At 43.8% G+C, this 23,466-nt stretch overlaps 1 protein-coding gene across 2 annotated transcripts in view; it reads left to right on the top strand.

Annotated features, from left to right (window-relative positions):
• LOC311108193 (nuclear receptor coactivator 1-like) overlaps window positions 1-23,466 on the top strand; it is an 86,543-nt gene that overhangs the window by 5,593 nt on the left and 57,484 nt on the right. Inside the window, exon 2 of one of the 2 annotated variants that reach the window (XM_084150813.1) lies at window positions 10,480-10,621. The gene's annotated coding sequence lies outside the window, so the exon portion shown is untranslated. Of the gene's footprint in view, window positions 1-10,479; window positions 10,622-22,560; window positions 22,923-23,466 lie in introns of those variants that run through there. The other variant, XM_084150814.1, reaches the window with a different exon arrangement.

Below are 23,466 nucleotides of genomic sequence, written 5' to 3'. Positions count from 1 at the left end.
TACATTATTATTTTTTAAACTATAAAATAGGTGAGTCTTGACTGTGATAAGGGCTTGGGAAATAATTAACAAACATAAGGCTATGCCATTGCATAGCCATAGGCTTCTACAAACAAGCACCACTGCTGAGGTTACTGCCTATTTGAAGATTGTGTTCCACAATATAATATAACCAGTTGGTATTACGGTTTCAATAAATTAATCTTAAATGGCACTTGCTTTTTTATTGACTGAGAATATATGGGGCAATTTAGCAATTAGGATTTGTTATCTGTAATGGTTATGATAAATTAGGCATTGTTGCAATCTGTTGGCGTAAAGATAAATGCCCACATTTTCTTTCCAGTGCGGGCCTTGTGTTCTAAAAATATATTTTTCTATTGCAGTACTCGGAAAGGAAATCATGCTAGTACTTGAACAGTCAGAAAATTTCAAATGTCCATCCCTAAATGTTTCTGGGATGCAAATATCACTGTTACTTCCACGTTAATACAAATTAATGATAAACTCCAAAGCAATCAATCGATCAGTCACTCTGTGACTACCAACTCGCTCGGGGGGCATTCTGTTGTCACGGGTTGCTGACAACGGCAAGGATGACTTCCAGAGAGTGAAGAGGGGATCAATAAAACGTTCAACTTCGGGACACAATCATGACATTTCTTAACTTATTTGAGATATTTTTCTGCTGAATTGTCCTTGCTGTTTCTTGACTCGAAATGTCCTTGCTTTGTGTATGTGTGAGAGTGTTATAGAGAGTGATTGTGAGAAAATAACTTATTTCAATATACGTCCTTGAATGAAGCAATAATTGGACTGTGCAATCTATTTAAAAACGAGTACTTTCATGTAAAGGAGGGCACACAAAGGTTAGTACACAGTAGTGTTGATGAAGAACAAGTGAATTTCTGTACTGCAATAACATTTGCTTGACCATGTGACTTACAAAGTCAGTGATGTTCCTCAGTTTCTGAAGACAATTGAGCCAGAACCATCTGTAACAGGAGCACAAGACAGAGATGCACTGCAAACTAACGTTAACCTCTTTGAAATCCTTATCACTATCCTCAATACATCAATGCCCATTTAAAAGCGATCAGACATCAGTCGAAATATATACTTTATAAATACTTCTTTAGGTAATGTACTTTTCTAGTTGCTGTTCTGCATATTTTTGTAAAAACTAATGTTCTTCTTATTGTCACTTAGGTTAGCTCTCGTTCACCAAAGAGGGCTTCCTCTTTGGTTCTCAGTTGATGCATTAATGCAGATTAATCATCTTTGCTTGCAATAAGGTTTTGGAAACCTTTGGAAGTTTACTTTCATATAATCAATACACCTTTTATAACGTTAGGGTTCTCACATGGCCATATTCCCTACATTACAGCGCTCATTTACGGATGACAGAGGCAACCACCTGTTTTAATTAGCTATAGTGTCTCCGAACACCTGTGTGTAACGGAAAGAGGACGCCAGAATAGTAGCCACTTTACCTCCTAATAAACATATAAAGTCCTTGGAAGTTAACCTCTACGGTATCGGTGTCCCGTATACAGGATGGTTGAGCTAATGTGATTAGCATGACTGTTGTAAGTAACAGCAAACTTTCCAGGACATAGACATGTTTTATATGGGCAGAAAGTTTAAATTCTTGTTAATCTAACTGCACTGTCCAATTTACAGTAGCTGTTACAGTGAAAAAATACAATGCTTTTGTTTGAGGAGCGTGCACAACAACAAAAAACGGCAACTGGTTTGATACATTCACCTCTGAAGGTAAATAATGTACTCACATTCAGTAATCTTGCTCTCATTTGTCATCCTAAGGGTCCCAGAGATAGAATGTAGCATAGTTTTGTTTGATCAAATTGATTTTTATATTCAAATGTAGGTACTGGGTTCTACAGTTTGAACCCCTGCTGTCTCTGGCTCCACACCCACCCCGCCCGGCCATCTAGATGTGTGAAAGTTAGTGTATAAGCTAAGGATCCATCATGTATGACATTCCTGGGAGTGTGTAAACTTACATTTTGTATTACCATATCATTTTTGTGTGTTCTCTATAGTTATGTACTTGAAAATGTATCAATTGACACAATTTGGCACATTTGGGCAGACTTGATACAAAATATTCCAGTATTGCAACGCTTCACTGGATCAATCTGAAACTTTGCACACACACTGCTGCAATCTAGTGGCCAAAATCTAAATTGTGCCTAAACTGAAGTATGATATTGTGGCCTTTCTCTTGCATTTCAAAGGTGATGGAACACGCATGTTTTTTTTTTTTGTATTATCTTTTACCAGATCTAATGTGTTATATTATCCTACAATCATTTCACATTTCCACAAACTTCAAAGTGTTTCCTTTCAAATGGTATCAAGAATATGCATATCCTTGCTTCAGGTCCTGAGCTACAGGCAGTTAGATTTGGGTATGTCATTTTAGGCGAATTAAAAAAATTTAAAAAAAAGGGTCCGGTCCTTAAGAGGTTAAAGCTGTAGGCTCACCTACATTTCTTTAACAGTACATTCTTGGGCTAGTAAACAAACACTGTCTTGAGTTAGCTAAATAGCATGTAAATTCACTTTAAACTAGCCTAAATTAACTTTAGACTAACAGAGCAGAACAGTGCAGTTCATGATACTAGCTAATTAGTTAGTTAGCAAGCTGTCTTGCATTAGCTAGCTATAGGTAAAAGGCCTGCATCAAATTTGATAACTTCAAAGTAAAAGTAGGAAATCATATTAAAAAGGGACCGTTACCTAAGAGAATGTGATCCATTCATAACACTTCAACATTGGGCCTTGTGGAATTCCTACTGCGTGAGCTAGCATAATCAGGCGAGAAACAGCTGAACGCAAGCATGTTTCTCATAAAGTAATAAATCGCGAGCTTCAGTATGGCCCAGCCTAGGTTCGGCCAATCATACAGCTCGTTCTAAACCACAGCTCATGAATATTCATATATCGCACCAAAATCTCCTAGGCTGGGCCATGTTGAATCTCGCGATTTATTACTTTAAGGGAAACATGCATGCGTTCAGCTGTGTCTCGCCTGATTATGCTAGCTCACGAATATTCACTACATTATCCACTACATTTTTATTTGACGCTGTAGCTTTTTGCAATATTTTTTTGGGGTGTGATGTAATTACCTTCAGCTGTTTTTATCGAGAAACACTTTTTCGCAAAAACCTACAGTGTCGAATAAAAATGTAGTGGATAATGTAGTGAATATTCGTTACCCATTAATAAATTGGCGACAGCCTGTATTCCCCCCCCCCCCCCCCGCCTTACTGTTTCATGTCTCAGGTAACCCGCGAAAGCCAACATGGATAGAATGCAATAATTGACTAATATTTGCCATATTCTAATAATTCTCATGTGCCAATGTATCGCCACGGATCTAGCTTCCATGGACATGCACTATCGGCTGCCTAGGCTAGTCCGTGCCATGGTGAAACTTGCACTCCTGTAAATAATTGGTGAAACTTGCCAGCCAATCAGAAAAGCAAGGTGAAGCAATTCTTGAAAGTCAGGACAATCCTTGTTCTGCAAAGAAACATTAATTTTATAGTTGAAAAAATGTATTTTGCAAACAGTAGGCATTTAGAATTAAATGCAGAGTGGAACTTATAGTTACTTGATGACATCACGTGCCCCGCATACCTTCAAAAGTATTCGCCAATCATCATTTATTCGAAAAACACACATTTGTCGCAATAAAGAAAGTTAGACTAAAGAAAAATACTTTTTGCGATCTTTAGAAAATGTCTCCTATACCTGCCATTTCCATTACACGTCGCAAAGAGGTTTTTTGCAACATTTATTTTGTTGAATAAACCTGGGTTAATGGAAACCTGCCTACTTTGAACTGTGTTTACAGGCAGTAGCATCAGCACAACTTTAGATCATTAAAAAGCATTCGCCAAAAGCCACAAAATACACCTGAATGGATTTCTGCAAATATGTAAATACCACGCGGGGGGGGGGGGACCTTCCTAATTCAATATTAGGAAGGTGTCCTTAATGTTTTGTACACTCAGTGTATGTTCTCTACATACACACTGACCCAACTCCTGAGAACAACTGAGATGAGAGGGAGTGTACAAATATGGTGTCAGAAAATGTCATAGATAGAGTTCAATTGGAGTTGAAATGTTTTCAACATCTTAGTGTTGCATTCAAGGTAACAGTCCATTTAAAGACTGCTGCTGTATCAAAAGAGGCAACTATGGATAATAATTTAGCCAAATAAGTGATAATATACTGTGGGACTGAACTGAGCTAAGCTGTACCAGTCAACACCACTCGTTAGTCAGTATGGCTCAGAATTGAACAGCCTGCTGTCATTTCATGCCCAAACCTCTTTTGTGGAGAGCAATCCTCCTATAGGTTTTCACTTCATCCCTTACTTAACCTACTTTTACACATTCAATAAAGAACCATCCTCTGTATAGAACCACCTTTCTAACCAATAGACAGCAGTTGTCATCTTCTCTACGTGACAAATGTCCTAATAACAATGTCTACATACAGCATCAAAGCAATTAGAGGAACTCTTCAGTACCGCTAATGATTCAGTTACGGGGGTGATTGATAGAAGTCATGGTTACCTGCAGGAAGTCCCCAGAGTGCTGAGCATTGTGGAGAGCCAAGGTACTCCTGTATCTCCTATCTTTGTCAGCTAAGCAGAAAACAACTTCCCCACCACATAGTGAAAGTGGGCCTGCATGGAGAGAAGGATGGAGAGAGAGAGATGGTTAGAGGTCATTCTCTTTTATTGCCAGAGTAAATGTAATCAAATCTGTATTTCAAATAGACTGTCTCTAGGGTGTCCAATCAAAAATGCATCTTTTGACCAATGGGTAAAATAACATGTTAATTGTGTAGATACTCTTCTAAGAAAACCAATGATCCAAACCCTATGTCTCTATCGTAATCCGTTCAAACGTGATTAGTGTTTACCCTTGTAGGATGCCCAGAATTAGGGTGACTAAATCAATGGAGGCCAAATAAAAAAATTGGTTAAAATAAACAGGAAAATTGCATCTCGTCAGCTAGGTTGGATTCTGTGCAACAATTAAGGCTACTGGCTACCTGACAGGCTCACTTTCCTGTTGAACTCGTCATCTTTCTTCTCGAATCTGAAGGACATAAAACAATCACTGGGGCCAAGCTTCCTGCCATCCAGGACCTCCATACTAGGCGGTGTCAGAGGAAGACCCTAAAAATTGTCAGACTCCAGTCACCCAAGTCGTAGACTGTTCTCTCTGCTACCGCACGGCAAGCGGTACTGGAGCGCCAAGTCTAGGTCCAAAAGGTTCCTTTACAGCTTCTACCCCCAAGCCATAAGACTGCTGAACAGTTAATGAAATGGCCACTCTGACTATTTGCATTGACACAGCCCCTTTGTTTTTACACTGCTGCTACTCGCTGTTTATTATCTATGCATAGTCACTTTACCCCTACCTACATGTACAAATTACCTCAATTACCTCGACTAACCTGTAGCCCCGCACATTGACTCAGTACCGCTACCCCCTGTATATAGCCTCGTTATTTTATTGTTACTGTTTTAAAACTTTAGTTTATTTAGTAAATATTTTCTAAATTCTATTTTCTTAAAACTGCATTGTTGGTTAAGGGCTTGTAAGTAAGCATTTCACGGTAACGTCTACACCAGTTATATTCGGCGCATGTGACAAATCAAATTTGATTTGAATATAGAGGTAAAAAGGATATCGATTTTGAGACATGACATGTAGTATTTTCATATTTTAGCACACGCTTTTCATATTAATAAGCGGATCTGTGAAATGTCAACGGCGCACTGAGCGTATTCCAAGCTTTTTCTTTTCAAAGCCTTTTACATGTAATTCAGCTCGTGTCATGCTAATTTTGCTTTTTTCAACCGGCAGAAACAACTGAAGATGACGACCACAAAATGTAAAATCCTCAAAAGTTGTTATGCGAAAACTGCACCGCTATGTCAACAGAGCTCGGTGCTTATTATTGGATGTATTAGGTTACGAAATCCAAGTTTTGGATATAATGTTAATGATATTTTAGAGAAAGACCCCTATGAACAATTCAGAACATGAATAATCATATTTGTCTTGGTAATATGTATTTTATAACATAAGGAAGTGACATTTAATCACCTAAGCGTGTTTTCACCCACAATATTGTCTATTTAGGGCCTTTTCCCCAGTGAAGGCCTTCACTGTCTGTTCTCACTCTGCATCTGCCTCCTCTGCCATTCCCTCCCAGTCATGCCCGTCTTCCAAGTCCTTCTCTACTAACCCCTCGTTAACTTAGCTAGCTAGCTCCAATGCTCTTGGTTGACCCAAAGATACTGGTAACTTTTAAATGTGGTTAAACGTTAGCTAGCTTGCAAAGTAACTAGCTAGCTAGTTTGGTAGCTGACACTAACCTACCTTGCCTAATCAATAGCCTGCTTTAATAACAGAAGACCAAATAACTACCTACTTCAATATTGAAATCATAGTTGATTAGCTAGTTGGTTGGTTAGTTTCTCTACTGAACGCATTGCATTTCAGTAGAATGCTACAGGCTATGTTCATTGGCTAGAATTTTCACCTGTAATTAAATGATAGTAAAAGATTGCAGTTGGGAGAGCAAGATGTTTTTGTGTGAGTGTAACGTATATGCAGGGAGTCAGGAAACCGGTGCAGACTGAGGCTTACTGAGTAATCAGGGTGGTGATGAAGTCCAGGTGTGCTTAACGATGGGGAGCAGGTGTGCGCTGGCCAGGGGGCCGCCGGCTAGGGGGCCGGTCCGGACGGCGAATGTGGAAATCTCGGATGATGTTGGATCTAGAATGAAATCCACGGAACCCAACACTGCTCCTCTGGACCGTACCCCTCCCAGTCCACCAGGTACTGGAGCCGCGACGTCGGGAGTCCAGGAGGGATCTGACGGCATAGGCGGTGCTTCCCTCGATGTCAATGGGAGGCGGAGGGGTGTCGTGGGGGACGGCATCAGCCAGGGGACAAGGAACCACTGGCCTGAGGAGGGAAACATGGAAAGAGGGTGAGATCCAGTGGGGATTAGTGGGGAGCTGTAATCGATATGTTACCTCGTGACCCTCCGGAGGACCTTGAAGGGCCCCTCAGCTTCCGGCAGGGCAGGTGGAGCTGGAGGTTCCTGGCGGAGAGCCATCTGCGATCAACAAGATGGACTGCGGTGATGGTCCACCTGATCCTTCTGATGACAGACGCCGTGCTGGAGCCTCACGTCCTCTACGCGCTGGAACCACTCATCCACTGCAGGGGCCTCGGTCTGGCTCGGAGTCCACGGAGCCAGGGCAGGCTGAAATCCCAGGATGCACTGGAAGGGAGCAACCCAGTGGAGGAGTTACGAAGTGAGTTCTGGGCATATTCCTCCCAGTGAAGGAACCGGGCCCACTCCCCCTGCCGGTCCTGGTCCTCTCCACCTGCCAGTTAGACTGAGGCCGGTACCCGGATGGGATGCTGAACGTGACCCCCAAGTTCTCCATGAAGGCTCTCCATACCCGTGACGTGAATTGGGGGCCACGGTCGGAGACTATGTCCTCCGGAGGGCCGTAGTGCCGGAAGACCTGCTGGAACAGTGCCTCAGCGACCTGGAGAGCGGTAGGGAGACCAGAGAGAGGGATAAAACGGCCACAACAACCATAATAGTGGTGAAACCATCAGACGGAGGGAGATCAGTAACGAAATCTATGGACAGATGGGACCAAGGCTGCTGAGGTACGGGAAGGGGGAGGAATTTCCCTATTCCCTGCTGGAGCGTGCCGGGGAGATTTTGTTTGGACACATACGGAGCATGAATTGACATAGCAGGCAACATCCTGTGCCAAGGTGGGCCACCAGTATTTTGCGGAGATGGATTGAATAGTGCGGGTGATACCTGGGTGTCCAGTGGCGAGGGATGTGTGTGCCCAGATCAACAGCCGATCCCTCACGTCCGTGGGGACGTAGATGCACTCAGGAGGGCAGGTAGCAGGCGCAGGTTCCCGCTCCAGAGCCTGGCGGATGTCCACATCTACGTCCCAAAACACGGGGCCAACGATATGGGAGGACGGAATGATGGGCTGGAGGACACTCACAGGACTAAACCGATGTAGAACCACAAGGTAAGGGAAAGCAGGTCTTCCGACAGCCGGGTACCCAGGCGGTGATTTTCATCCTCGACCAGGAGGTCATGATGTTGGAGCCACGGGAGGCCGAGGATGACTTTGTGTACAGGAGCAGTGATGATGAGGAAGGGAAGGCTTTCTTGGTGCATGGGTCCCACAGTGAGGGTGAGTGGTGCTGTGATAGTGCCGGATCCCAATGGTTGTTTATCCAGGGCTTGGACCAGAAAAGGAGAGGAGAGCAGGTACGCGGTGATGTTCAGGGAGGAGACGAGGGCCTGGTCGATAAAATTCCCTGCGGCACCAGAGTCCACTAGAGCTGTAGAGACAACACCTAAGGGACAGCCAGCCAGTGAAATGGGAATCAGGAATGGTTTGGTGGAGAAACGATGATGAAGGAATACTCACGCCTACCCTGGGAGACGGATGATCACGGGCCGTCCCTCTGCCCCAGTGGACTTCGGGTTGGGATGAGCCTCCTCCGCCACTCCCTCCCAGTCATGCTGGTCTTCCAAGTCCTTCTCTACTAACCCCTTGTTAACTTAACTAGCTAGCCCCAGCTGTCTCCGGCGACGTCGCTCTCTGCCGCGGGGAGGTGTGTGACCTCTGTCTCCATGGGTCCAGGCTCTGCCCCAGGAAGGCCAAAGGAGGAGGGTGAGGGGAGCTCTGGCGCTCCCGAAGAAGGTTGTCCAGACGGATGGCCATCGCGATGTGTGTGGCCAGGGAAAGGTTGTCGTCTCAGCACGACAACTCCGTCTGGACCTCCTCGCGCAGTCCTCTTCGGAATGGGGTGTGGAGCACCGGCTCATTCCATCCGCTGGAGGCTGCCACGATCCGGAAGGTGAGGGCGTACTCCGCAGCGGTCTGGGCACCCTGCCGGAGTTTGAGTAGTCGCTCACCTCCCTCTCTGCTCTCCGGTGAATGGTCGAAGACCGCCCTGAACAGAGCCATTAACGTCTCGTAGGAACCCAGCTCTTCCTCTCCCCTCTCCCAGATGGCCGTAGCCCTCATCCAGAGTTGCGCCAGCTGATCGTGGTGTTGGCGGATTAGGTGTCCTTGTTCGTCGACCGTCTGGGAGATGTCCTTATCTTCTGCTGCTTCCATTTTTGATGAGGCCGTATTCTGTAACGTACATGCAGGGAGTCAGAAAACCGGTGCAGAAGGTGAGTTTAATAATAATCCTGAAGATAATACAAAACAGGAGAAGCGTACTGAACGTAACCTAAACCAATACTGCCTGATGACTGAGGGCTATATGAAGTATGAAAAATGTATGCACTCACTAACTGTAAGTCGCTCTGAATAAGAGCGTCTGCTAAATGACTAAAATGTAAAAAAAAAAAAAGAAGGGAGAGTTATCAGGGTGGTGATAAAGTCCAGGTGTGCTTAACGATGGGGTGCAGGTGTGCGCAATGATGGTTGCCAGGTGTTCGCAATGTGGGTTGCCAGGACCGGCTGTTAGTAGCCCTGCGATGTCGAGCGCCGCAAAGGGGGAGCGGGGAAAGACGTGACAGTGAGGAGAAATACGTGTGGGGATGCTGTGTATTTGTGAGAGCGCAATAACTTCTAAGTCTTGACATGTAGTAAGTATCTCAACAAACAAAATCTCTGCTCTCTAATTAATATTTTGCGTGCAGTAATGATGTTCTGCTCGCTCAAAGTCACACTTGCAGCTCAAGTTTAATTTGCGCGTCCCCTGCTGTCTCTGCGCTTGCGGGACCCATCCTCTGCTCCCTCCACCACATTATGCGCTATTTACTGGCCTGTGTACTTGTGGGGCCCATCCTCTGCGCTCTCGACTCAGTGTTTGCTTACTCAATTATGTTTCATCATGCTCGACAGCGCCGTCTCGCGAGTGTTGGACTTTAGAGATCGATTTGAAGCCATAGTTCTCAGATGTATCATAAAGTTTCTGTTACACTCTGTTACTCTAGTAACAACGTTATATTAAGTTGTTACGTTGTAATTTAGTAGGCCTAATTGCATAGTATTGAGTTGAACCAAACATCTTTTGACACACAAGCTGTAATAAGTCTGAACAACATTCTAATGGTGTTTAAATTGATATAGCTTCTCATTTGCCCTGTTTATAATGAACTGATCTGCTTAAATGTACATTTTAATGTCCCAGATTGCCCTCCAGTAAACACTCAAGTCTCTCTTCTCTCTCTCTCTCTCTCTCTCTCTCTCTCTCTCTCTCTCTCTCTCTCTCTCTCTCTCTCTCTCTCTCTCTCTCTCTCTCTCTCTCTCTCTCTCTCTCTCTCTCTCTCTCTCTCTCACTCTCACTCTCACTCTCACTCTCACTCTCACTCTCACTCTCACTTACTCACTCACAGGTCCAGCTCGCTCCCGCCTCCCCCAGTGGGATGGTGCTACATGACGGGGAGGCCATGGCGCCGTAGCCCCCTTTCCTGTATCCTGCCTGCCACACCGCCACAGCAGCCCCCCCATGAGTCACCCTCTGGAGCCCTAGATCAAGTAAGTGTGGACCCCCTCTTCCCCTTATATATACTGTACTTACCTCAAGTGCATCCCCTGGTTGCTGTCTTTGTTTCTTGCTATATAGGTGGGGTTACTTGCCTGTCCACTTAACTTGCGATGCGTGCAATTTGGTTGCAGGACACGGGAGAGTTCTCATAGACCGCCGCCAGCAAAAAAAAGCCTCCATTTACAGGTTGCTTTTGAGTGCATGTCACACTACTTTTGGATTATAATTGGATTTTAAGACTCATATGAATGTCCTGCTTAATATAATGTTTGTGTCATCATCACAAATCAACTGCATTATCCTTTAAAAAAAACTTCAATTTCAACCAGTAAAATGGCTTTTTGGCTAGCTTTGCTACCAGCCTATGTTAATGAGCGTTAGCATTCTAGCTAACAACTGCTGCATCCAAAATAGGCATTTTGCAAAGATCACGACCAAAATAATCTTAGCGACTGTTGAAAACAACATTACAAGTGTATTGTATGACAACCCAAATAAATGGCTCCGGTTACAACAACCTATGAATGTTTCTTCGTGGTGCTCAGAGACGATGGGTGACTTCCTGCTTTCTGTATCCAAAAATCCTGCGTATCCGTGCATGACGTCAGTGTGTCGTGTACTGAAAAGGGCCCTATAGGCCCGGTTTATCATGCATTCGTAAACATATAAGAAGGAAATTGGATTGATTGCTCAACTACCTTATTCATCTACCCCTCTCCTCTTCAAACTCTTCCCCCCTACAGTGCATTGAAAGAGTAAATATCAATACTTCAAAATGCCATCACTGATCATCAGAAAGTTGATAGAATAAAATGGCAGAAACCTGACTATAGACTGACTTAGTCACTGTTATATTGTTTACACCTTGGTAGCCTGTCCTTTCAGATCAGTGAGGGGGACACAGAGAGACAGGTCAAATCAATCAATCAATAACATTTTAATTGTCACATGCTTCGTAAAGAACAGTAGGCTAACAGTGAAATGCTTACTTAAGGCCCTTCCCAGCAATGCAGAATACAATAAAAATAGTAATGATAATAATAATAGAAAACATATACTGAACAAAAATGTAAATGCAACATGTAAAGTGTTGGTACCATGTTTCATGAGCTGAAATAAAAGATCCCAGAAATGTTCCATACGCACAAAAAGTTTATTTTTCTAAAATGTTGGGCACAAATTTGTTTACATCCCTGTTATTGAGCATTTCTCCTTTGCCAAGATAATCCATCCACCTGACAGGTGTGGCATATCAAGAAGCTGATTAAACAGCATGATCTGTACACAGGTGCACCTTGTGATGGGGACAATAAAAGGCCGCTCTAAAATGTGCAGTTTTGTCACACATCATCTTCCATGACCTGCATACTCACTAGACATGTCACCCATTGAGCATGTTTGGGATGCTCTGGATCGCCGTGTACGACAGCGTGTTCCAGTTCCCGCCAATATCCAGCAACTTCGCACAGCCATTGAAGAGGAGTGGGACAACATTCCACAGCCCACAATCAACAGCCTGATCAACTCTATGCGACGGAGATGTGTCACGCTGCATGAGGCAAATGGTCACACCAGATACTGACTGGTTTTCTGATCCACGCCCCTACCTTTTAAAAAAAGGTATCTGTGACCAACAGATGCATATCTGTATTCCCAGTCATGTGAAATCCATAGATTAGGGCCTAATGAATTTATTTAAATGGACTGATTTCCTTATATGAGCTGTTGCATGTTGCGTTTATATTTTTGTTCACTGTAGAAACACTGGAATAAATACACAATCAGCAATGATAGGTTGGCAATATACATGGGGTACCAGGTGCAGGGGTACGAGTAAATTGAGGTAGATATGTACATATAGGTAGGGGTAAAGTGACTAGGCAACAGGATAGACAGTAGCAGCAGCGTATGTGACGAGTATGTGTGTACGTGTTATGTGTGAGTGAGTGGTGTGTGTGTGTTGGAGTGTAAGTATGTGTGAGTGTGTGGGTAGAGTCCAGTGTGTGTGCATACTCAAAAATAGTTAGTGCAAACAGGGTCAATGCAGATAGTCCGGGTAGCTATTTGGTTAACTTATGGCTTGGGGGTAGAAGCTGTTCAGGAGCCTTTTGGTCCCAGACTTAGCACTCCGGTACCGTTTGCTGTGCGGTAGCAGAGAGAACAGTCTATGACTTGGGTGGCTGGAGTCTTTGACAATTTCTAGGGCCTTCCTCTGACACCGCCTGGTATAAAGGTTCTGGAAGGCAGGGAGTTCGCACCCAGTGATGTACTGGGCCTAGGGCTGTTACGGTGACCGTATTACCGCCACATCGGCAGTCATGAGTCATGACCGCAGTAAAATTCCACGTGACTGTTGAGTCACAGTAATCTCCTTTTATGCACTCTGGACATGCTTTGGTAGTACCCAACTTGCTAACTACCATCAGGTCCTAATGGCCTGGTTGGTATTCAGGGCTCTATTATCCCTTTAACCTCCCTGACATCAATGCAAATGCAATCGAAAATCACATCAAACACTTATCATCAAAACAGTAGGCCTATCATACTTTTAAAACTCACCTTACTGTGATGATCAATTTGAAGAAAGAAGTTCAACAGCAGGTTGAAACAGTGTAAAACATGGTTGTTGTGGATGTTGTTTCAAAGCCTAACACAATGAAATGGACAGCGCTTTCTAAGGTGATGATTTAATTCAAAACACCCATACACATGTTCGAGCTTATGCATAGGCTTATGAGCCCAAGCCCGAAAAAACAACAACAACCCTGAATAAAAAGTATGATTGTGGCATTATACAATTCATAGCCTACTGCATATTACGCATGGGAGAAAAACAAAACGAAAACTGATTTAAGATAATTGGTCTAGCCTTTACTCTGAAATTAAACAAATTAGTAATCGTCTTTGAGTGTGGACTGTATTATGCATATTGGATGGACTGTTTACCTTATGCTATGTTCCAAAATGTCTGTCCACGAATCTGGGAGAGAATGTATAGCCCTAGGCGATGCTGTTGGTTTATTGATTGTGCAGGGCGGTTTACAGTTAGCCTACAATTAGTGAAATGTATTTGATTTTGAATAGCCTAGTAATAGGGAATTTTTTTATGTTTTCATAATTAATTGGGTGACTCATTACTGCCTTTAGCTATACAGAATATCTCACCACCATGCGTTTCCATCTCCTCCTCTCTCTCCTTCATTCCTTTCTCGAGCGCTCAGGTGGGCTGTCAACAGTTTAGTGAAATGTTTCGTTGCGAAAACATGTTACTATCGATGTTCCCGAACAGATTTCACTTGTTTTCCTAAATTAAGCACTGGGTAGCAGCAGGAACAAGGTTGGAGGGCCAATGGCATACAGAGTTTGGGTGGAATATCACCTGTCGGGCAGCGAGAGCTCAGCTGCTCATATTAAGCACATGTTCCAGTATAAAACTGAAGTAGCCTACAAAATGGACCGGCGGGAAAGCGCATGGCCTCCATTCGCTATTTGAGTCATACAGATGTATTTTTCCCCTGCCCCTCTTCCTGCCCATTTTATAATGGGCCATTCTAAATCGAAACAAAAGTTACATATTAGTAAAGACAAGATTCAATTGAGAATAGTCACTTGATGCCCCGTGTAGCTCAGTTGGTAGAGCATTGTGCTTGCAACGCCAGGGTTGTGGGTTCGATTCCCACGGGGGGCCAGTATGTCTGCTAAATTACTAAAATGTAAATGTGAAAAATTATGTTCACTTGATGAGAGAACAGTTGTACAGCCTGAGGCAAGGAATCATCAATAGCCTATAGTCGCACCATGCAGCCCATATATGTTTTGATTTCTAAGACATTCTAAGGTTTGTATAATTCACAACTAAAGTTGCCAAATAACTCTAAATCTAGCATATAGGACCTGTTTCAAATGATCACTTTTACACTCAACATACAGTGCATTCGGAAAGTATTCAGACCCATTTTAATACGTTACAGCCTTATTCTAAAATTAATTAAATCTTTTTTTCCCCTCATCAATCTACATACAATACCCCATAATGACAAAGCAAAAACAGGTTTTTAGAAAATTTTGCAAAAAATGAAATCACATTTACATAAGTATTCAGACCCTTTACTCAGTACTTTGTTGAAGCACCTTTGGCAGCAGTTACAGCCTCAAGTCTTCTTGGGTATGACGCTACCTCTATTTGGGGAGTATCTCACATTCTTCTCTGCAGATCCTTTCAAGCTCTGTCAGGTTGGATGGGGAGCGTCGCTGTACAGCTATTTTCAGGTCTCTCCAGAGATGTTCGATTGGGTTCAAGTCCGGGCTCTTGCTGGGCCACTCAAGGACATTCAGAGACTTGTCCCGAAGCCACTCCTGCGTTGTCTTGGCTGTGTGCTTAGGGTTGTTGTCCTGTTGGAAGGTGAACCTTCACCCCATTCTGAGGTCCTGAGCAATCTGGAGCAGGTTTTCATCAAGGATCTCTCTGTACTTTGCTCTGTTCATCTTTCCCTCGATCCTGACTAGTCTCCCACTCCCTGCTGCTGATAAACATCCCCACAGCATGATACTGCCACCATGCTTCACCGTAGGGATGGTGCAGGTTTCCTCCAGATGTGCATTCAGGCCGAAGAGTTCAATCTTGGTTTCATCAGACCAGAGAGTCTTGTTTCTCATGGTCTAAGAGTCCTTTAGGTGCCTTTTAGCAAACTCCAAGCGGCCTGTCATGTGCCTTTTACTGCAGAGTGGCTTCCGTCTGGCCACTCTACCATAAATGCCTGATTGGTGGAGTGCTGCAGAGATGGTTGTCCTTCTGGAAGGTTCTCCCATCTCCACAGAGGAACTCTGGAGCTCTGTCAGAGTGACCATCGGGTTCTTGGTCACCTCCCTGACCAAGGCACTTTTCCCTCGATTGCTCAGTTTGGCCGGGCGGACAGCTCTAGGGAGAGTCTTTGTGGTTCTAAACTTCTTCCATTTAAGAATGATGGAGGCCACTGTGTTCTTGGGGACCTTCAATACCGCATACATTTTTTGGTACCCTTCCCCAGGTCTGTGCCTCGACACAATCGTGTCTCGGGCTCTACGGACAATTCCTTCGACCTCATGGCTTGGTTTTTGCTCTGACATGCACTGTCAACTGTGGGACCTTATATAGACAGGTGTGTGCCTTTCCAAATCATGTCCAATCAATTGAATTTACTAGGTGGACTCCAAGTTGTAGAAACATCTCAAGGATGATCAATGGAAACAGGATGCATCTGAGCTCAATTTTGAGTGTCATAGCAATGGGTCTGAATACTTATGTAAGTAAGGTATTTCAATTTTAATTTGTAATACATTTTCAAAAATGTCTAAGACACTTTTTTGCTTTGTCATTATGGGGTATTGTGTGTAGATTGATGAGGAACAATTTTAATTTAATCAATTTTAGAATAAGACTGTAACGGAACAAAATGTGGAAAAAGGGAAGGGGTCTGAATACTTTCCGAATGCACTGTAGCCACTTCATATGCGCACTCGCTCTGTAATGGGAAAAATATCCTTTCTATTTTATTCAGCTAAGTTAAATTATATTTTTCTTACTATAAAATCATATAAAATATAGTAAGCCTTTGGCATGGAGCATAGCCAGATAACATAGGCCTACAGTAGGCCAACTCATATTCTGTTCTTCTGAAATACATTTTCTTCATATCATAATGTTTCTTTAGACCTCACTAAAATAAATAATGGATTCATTGTGATGGTGTATATTAAATTATTGATTAGCCATTTTTAAATGTAGATCTTCCAAAGGCACGCATCAGCGGCTTGTATGCGTGGAGGCCTAGAGATGCTAAACGTGTTTATGTTCATTAACGGTCAATTACCGTGAGACCGGCAGTCTCATGACAATAACCGGCTGACAAAATGTCATGTCCGCCACAGCCCTAACTGAGCCCTACACAAGGTGCTACAGAGGGTAGTGCAGTCAGATGCCGAACAGTTGCCATACCAAGCGGTGATGCAGCCAGTCAAGATGCTCTCAATGGTGCAGCTGTAGAACTTTCTGAGGATCTGAGGGCCCATGCCAAATCTTTTCAGCCTCCTGAGGGGGAAGAGGTGTTGTTTTGCCCTCTTCACGACTGTGTTGGTGTGTTTGGACCCTGATAGATGGACACCGAGGAACTTGAAGCTCTCGACCCGCTCCACTACAGCCCCGTCGATGTGAATGGGGGTGTGTTCGGTCCTCCATTTCCTATAGTCCACGATAAGCTCCTTTGTCTTGCTGACGTTGAGGGAGGGGTTGTTGTCCTCGCACCACACTGCCAGGTCTCTGCAGCATATATCTTTCAAATGCTGCTGCATGTCACATTACTGTAGCGCAGCATATACCAACCCAGAATATACTGATAGGAGTCATATGCTCCATAACATACTGTGGCACTGGGAAACCAAACCAGCCTTGTGACATTTGTTTCATTTTGGAGATGAATGCTTGTAATATTTTTATTTTATTTTATTTAACCTTTAGTTTGACAGGGAGTCAGTGCTGAGACCAAGGTCTCTTTTCCAGGTGAGCCCTGTACAGCACCACAATACACATCAAAATACAATAAACACATTCAACTACACATTCATATGCACAATAATTACATATTATTATACACAACAATACATGAAAAAAAAAAAACACAATCATAAAAAACAGACACATTCTTCAGTAAAAAGGTCCCCTAACAACCGTCTGAAATGCCCTAGAGGCACTAATTCCTCCCGAAAGGGATTATACAGGGAGTTTGAAATGCATATCTCTTGCATAGCTCTTTCTCAACAGAAGATGAATCAAAGCTGGTAAAAAACACGCTGACTTAACCATCCTCCCTCTCCAAGGCGTCTCCCTCCCTTCTCACCTGTCTGGGCTTAAAGATTAGCTGTGTTTCTGTAGTTAACAGCTCCTCAGCTGTTGCCATGGAAATGTGAAATCTGAACCAGCCTGCTCTCATCTACTGTATTGCCCTATGCAATGAAATCGACTGAATCATTTACTGTATGTTGGGTGCATGACTGAATCATTTGTACAAATGTACATTTAAATTGATTTCCTGATATTGTATATTTCCTATGACAAAGTTGAAGTATTCAGTCAGGGTCTCAGGCTACTGTTGAGGGTTAAAATAGTAGAATATACAAGGTGCAACAAAATTTCACTTAGGTTCCCCAAAAGGCTAGTGCCGGCTCTGACTGTATGTGTGGATGTGGGTACGCAGACCCGCGAGCCACTGCAGCCCCTCATGATGAGTTCATATCGTTTGTGGCCCCCACCCCCATCAAAGTTGCCCATCCCTGAACTAAAGAGTACTATCTACATATTCATGGCCATGGGTTAGATCAATAGAGATGCCTTATTTAAAGTGAATAAATTAATCAATAGTCTTCTTTCAAGACGTTGCAGGGTGCATGGGTTGCTTAGAAAAGTGACTGACTTAACGGCCAACATGTCTTCACTGCCTCACCATAAAATGGGTCTGTCTCTGTCTGTATTTAATGGGTCCTCAATCTAATTTTAAGAGCGCCAATTAGTTCAGCCCAAATGATGTGTGTTTTCTCTGAGGGCTGAAGCGCTAATGAAACAGTGTGAGATGTCACACACAGGCACGTGCACACACACAGGTGCACATACACACACACACTCACACACTGCCTCCGTTTGCATCTCGGACCCGTGACTTCTCACCCTTCCTGCTGCTCTGCGTGTGTGTCTGTCTGTCTTCAAAACTGCTCAGAGTCTCACACAACAGCAGAATGATCTACTCTAAACACCTAGCGTGTCACACTCACAGCTCACCAGGTGTCTGACAAGGATCTGAGCATTATATTGATGAGCTTCTTTCTTATCCACTCCTCAGTCTTATAATTAAGCTAAGCCTGAATCCCGGTATTGGGAGTCAGTGGGACTGAGCAATGCTGCTTGTATACCTAGCTTGTTATCATGCAGAGTGAGTGAGGGTTTAGATGCAGGATATGTGCCACTGATGTCCTTGTTCTGTACTGCAGGGATCCTGTTTTGTAAAAAGTTCTAAAGCCATAACTTTAGACCGGAGCTGTCAAAGTTTAGAAATAGCCGCACCGTATCCATTTCCTCAGCCTGGCGCAGTCGGAGCTCTACCAGTCAGTCAGAGCTTTACCATATTTTAGCCATACTAGCTGTTGCCATAACAGTAGTCGTAACTGTTGCCTTAAGTGTATGTAAAGCCATAACTGCAGTTTTAAGTGGTGCCATAAGCCATAAAAGTGTCCATTCACGCTATGGTCATTGCCTTAGCCCAAACCCATGCCCCAGCCACAACTGTTACCATACCCATAGCCATAATCTGTGCCGTTATCCATAAGCTTTAGCCAAGCATAATATGTTGCATCATCCCCTGCCATAAGCTTCAGCCAACCAGAACTGTAGCCATAACTGGCTGTGGCCCCTAGCCATTCTGGCAGGCAGTCAGGCTGCTGTAGCAGTAGTATCCTGGGCAGGGCCTGACCCGTAGGAGCCTGAGGAGAGGAGAGGACTGCTGCTGTACAGTACTGTGGCAGTGTTGTAGAGCTCTAACTGCGCCAGGCCATTTCCTCCTCTGGGTAAACATCCTAAATCGGGGTGTAAACAGTGAGAGTCTGGAGCAATACTTTGAGGGGCAGAGAGGGTAGGGGGCCAGTCTGGGCTCCCTGTCCCCCAGGTTGTCCCCATCCCCGCCCCAGGTGCTAGGCCTGTCCTGCAGGTAGGGGCCATCACATAGGCCTAGCTACCACCTGTCTGACCCCTCACCTAGCTGGAGCCCGCAGGGAACGCTTTACGACCCACCGCTACATACATACACGTGCGTACGTGTTGCTGCACAGAGCAGCATGGCACTATATCCATGACTCATTATTATTATTAGTATTATTATTATTATTATTATTATTATTATTGGTATTATATATATATATATATATATATATATATATATATATATATATATATATATATATATATATATATATATATATATATATATATATAATACACTTTATTATTATTATTATTTTTTTTACCAGGTGAGTTGACTGAGAATACATTCCCATTTACAACAACAACCTGAGGAAAGTTATAAAAAACATAGTAAAATTACATAGTTAGCCTACAAAATATATAAGCAAGCAAAAAATAGAAACACTCCAAAAAAAAAACATAGAATTATAAGAAGCATTATTCCTTAAAAAGGTCCTCACACAGCTGTATGAACTGCCTCAGAGGCACCAGTTCCTCCAAGTTCAGCGAACTCTGTAGACCGTCCCACAAGCAAGGTGCAAAATAGCTAAAGGCAGATTTACCTAACTCTGTCGAGATCAAAGGGATCTCCAGAGACAGTGTCTGATATCTTGTATTTCTGTAGGTTAACAGAGAAGTGAGGTACGGTGGTAGTTTATGCAAAAAGTCTCTATAAACAAAAAACATGCAATGCATCGATCTACGAGACTTCAAAGAGGACCAGCCTACTTTCTGATACAGTGATGTGCAGTGATGTGTGCTGAAACTATCGCCCTTAATAAAGTGTAATGCACTATGATAAACTGCGCCCAGTGGCTTCAATACAGTGGCAGCTGCATTCTTATAGATGATGTCGCCATAGTCTAAGACCGGAATGAATGTCGACTGAATGATTTGCTTTCTGCTATTTAATGAAAGGCATGACCTACTCCTATAAAATAAGCCCATTTTTATTTCTTAACTAACTCATCAACATGCTTTTTGAGGGAAAGCCTATCATCGATCCACATGCCTAGACATTTATAAGCGGGGACACGATCAATGAGGTCACCATCTAAAGTATGTATGCATAAATCATCAGATAAATATTGACGTGATTTGGAAAATAACATATGCTGAGAGAGAGAGAGAGAGAGAGAGAGAGAGGCAAAAATATCCTCAGTGTACAACCTAAAAAAAACAAATAATGCATGCAGAGCAGAAATAGGCCGATACCCGCTAATGATCAAAATCCAGAAAAGAGCTCTTAAATTCTACAACCACTTAAAAAGAAGCAATTCCCAAACCTTACATAACAAAGCCATCACCTACAGAGAGATGAACCTGTAGAATAATCCCCTGAGCAAGCTGGTCCTGGGGCTCTGTACACAAACAGCCCCCACAGAGCCCCAGGACAGCAACACAATTAGACCCAACCAAATCATGAGAAAACAGAAATATATTTACTTGACACATTGGAAAGAATTTACAAAAAAACAGCGCAAACTAGAATGCTATTTGGCCCTAAGCAGAAAGTACACAGTGGCAGAATACCTGACCACTGTGACTGACCCAAAATTAAAGACATCTTTGACTATGTACAGACTCAGTGAGCATAGCCTTGCTATTGCGAAAGGCCGCCATAGGCAGACCTGGCTCTCAAGAGAAGACAGGCTATGTGCACACTGCCCACAAAATGAGGTGGAAACTGATCTGCACTTCCTAACTTCCTGCCAAATGTATGACCATATTAGATACATGTACTTCCCTCAGATTACACAGACCCACAAAGAATTAGAAAACAAATCCAATTTGGATAAACTCCCATATCTATTGGGTGAAATACCACAGTATCCCATCACAGCAGCAAGATTTGTGACCTGTTGCCACAAGAAAAGGGCAACCAGTGAAGTACAAACGCCATTGTAAATACAACCTATATTTTTGTTTATTTATTTTCCTTTTTGTACTTTAACTATTTGCACATCTTTATAACACTGTATATAGACATAATATGACATTTGAAATGTCTTTATTATTTTTGAACTTTTGAGTGTAATGTTTACTGTTAATATTTTATTGTTTATTTCACTTTAGTTTATTATCTATTTCACTTGCTTTGGCAATGTAAACATATGTTCCCATGCCAATAAAGCCCTTAAATTGAGAGGGAGAGAGAGAGAATATTAGTGGTGTGGAGAATTGACTTCTCCTAATTTTATGTCAGGAACTAGGATGTCTGAGTGGGGTCTGAAGAAGGGCAGGTACTGTTTATGTGACAACCAGGCAGGCTGATTAATGAGGGGGACTAGCTGAAGAATGAGGGGCTGTTAGAGGGAGACCTGGGGGTCTGTTGGGTGGTGAAGGGCCGGCTCTGGCCCATCCGGCCTTTCGGACAGAAACAAACGCGAGAGGCCGGAGTGCAGCTCTAGCGATGATGAGGAGGATCAGGTTGGTAACGTGACACCCCGGGGGCGGTGTGTCTTTCTATGGAGACGTGGCCAAATGAGGCGTGAAACATACACAGAAATGGTTGAAATTCTGTCTGTTTACGGTTGCTGTTTTAAATTGACATGATCTGTGTCTCTGTCTTCCAATGCTGACCCATGTTTTGAGGTCCCTTAAAATTCACACAACGTATGTGGATGTGACTTAACTCTACAACTGCCTCCGTTTTGATTAGTGCTGTAATTTGAAACAAGTTGTTTGCAGAGCATTCACGATACAGTGGAGTAGAGATAAAGCAGCACGTTGAGTCATACATACAGGCCCAGTTAGGCCTGTGTTACTGCTTTCAGGAGAACTGTATACATTCTCCTGCTGTGTCCTATATTTCAGGGAGGGAGGGACTCTGCAACAGTGACTGAGCAGCTTCTCATGGAGCAAACCATTTCCGCCAGGGAAAGAGGGGTGGGTGGGTGGGTGGGTGGGGGGGGGGAGTCCTGTGTGCAGTAAAGCATGGGGAATAAGTCTGTTCATAAAGCGTGCGTGGCTAAGCTCTCCAAGGCTCCTCCACGAGGGGTCTCTCCTTGCGAACTGTCCTCTCGCTGCCACAGGCTCCTTCTCTCCATTCACAGTGCCTGGAGACTGAGTTCATAACCACCTCCCCCTCTTTTTCTCTCTGTGGTGGGCTGTCCTTCTCTCTCAGTGGCATACATTGCTGTTCTGTCTGTGAGGGAGGTGATTAGAGTACCCCGGTGTGAGCGAACGAGCGAGGCCAGGAGAGCTCAGTTAAAGAGAGAAGGGAAGAGCGAACGAGCGAGGCCAGGAGAGCTCAGTTAAAGAGAGGAGGGAAAAGGAGACGGGGAGATAGCAGCCAGCCTGTGGAATGGAGAGCTCGTGGCGGTGTTCTGCCTCTCCAAAAGCCCATGCTGTTGGAGGAGTTAGTGCTCTGGCTGTGGACTGCAGCTTCTTCTTCTGCTCTCAGCCCACTCCGTGAGGCTGCTGCCTGGCACCTGCGTGTTCCTCCTCTGACTGACTGACTGCCGGGCTCCTCTACGTCACACCCACACATACAGGCCAACGCTAGGCCGAGCTGAGCTGTGCTTCAGGTGCGTGGATCTCTTACTGGGTTTCTCCTTTTTTCTCTTCTCTCACTTTCTCTTTACTTTTGGCTTGAGCTGGTTGTTTACCTTTAGGTTACGGTGTATGTGGTGTGTTGTTTGTGTGTGTGTGTGTTTTCTGAGTAATGAGTAAGGGGGGGGCATGGGGGCAAAGGGCCTCTTGCTATTTGCGTTTGGGAATGAGTGAGTAGGTAGCTACATGTTTTGCAGAGTCGTGTTGGAAGTGCTTGCACTCTTGGCTGAGGTGTGTGTTTTGTTTTTCTCAGCCAGCATTAGGTGGGGAGAGAGGGATTTGTGAGACTTGCAGAGGTTATTCAATGTGTGTGTGTGTGTGTGTGTGTGTGTGTGTCTTTTAAACCCACCTTGGATTGAGCTTTTCTTCTCTCTCCACTCCACAGCATGTTGAGTTTGTGCTCAGCTCTCCCCCTGACCATGTGGTGTCAGGGGCCGTCACATGGGCTGCATTTTTGTCATGTAAATCAGATGCCTAAATGTTATTCAGTTAGTTCATACTAGCCTATGTATTACATAC

This window comes from Coregonus lavaretus (assembly GCF_964263955.1).
Source record: "Coregonus lavaretus genome assembly, chromosome: 33".
Classification (NCBI taxonomy): Eukaryota; Metazoa; Chordata; class Actinopteri; order Salmoniformes; family Salmonidae; genus Coregonus; species Coregonus lavaretus.
Note: the sequence above shows the minus strand (reverse complement) of the source record. Positions and strands in the feature narration are given on the sequence as shown.